The following is a 446-nucleotide window of genomic DNA, read 5'->3' as shown; positions in this document are numbered from 1 at the left end:
GCTCTGGATTTAAAGAAATACCTGAAATACATTAAAAACAAAATACTTAGTACAAAAAGAAAATTGTAGTTCAGAATATTGCAAACGTACAATTAAGACTGATTTCCATATACAGACTATGCCATAACTATTAATGCTTGAGTTACATCAAGTGTGTAACAGACTCAGATTCATGGTTAAAGTACTTGCTTGGAACACTTCAATTTAGACCTTAACTCATCAATGGACAAGTTTACCTTTACAAAGAAAACTGGTACAATATAACAAATTAATTTGTATACGTTCTGCAAAACACAGGAAGGGAAATAGAGCTCTGTCCCTGATAGGAAGCCATACAAATGCCCTGAGTAAGATGAAGGAAATCAAATCTTATTTCTGTTGGCTGTTAGAAACCAAATACCTCAGTGGATTGAACTCCTATGTATTTCTGACATAACAATTCTGTT

This window comes from Meleagris gallopavo, unplaced genomic scaffold, assembly GCF_000146605.3.
Source record: "Meleagris gallopavo isolate NT-WF06-2002-E0010 breed Aviagen turkey brand Nicholas breeding stock unplaced genomic scaffold, Turkey_5.1 ChrUn_random_7180001912823, whole genome shotgun sequence".
Classification (NCBI taxonomy): Eukaryota; Metazoa; Chordata; class Aves; order Galliformes; family Phasianidae; genus Meleagris; species Meleagris gallopavo.
Note: the sequence above shows the minus strand (reverse complement) of the source record.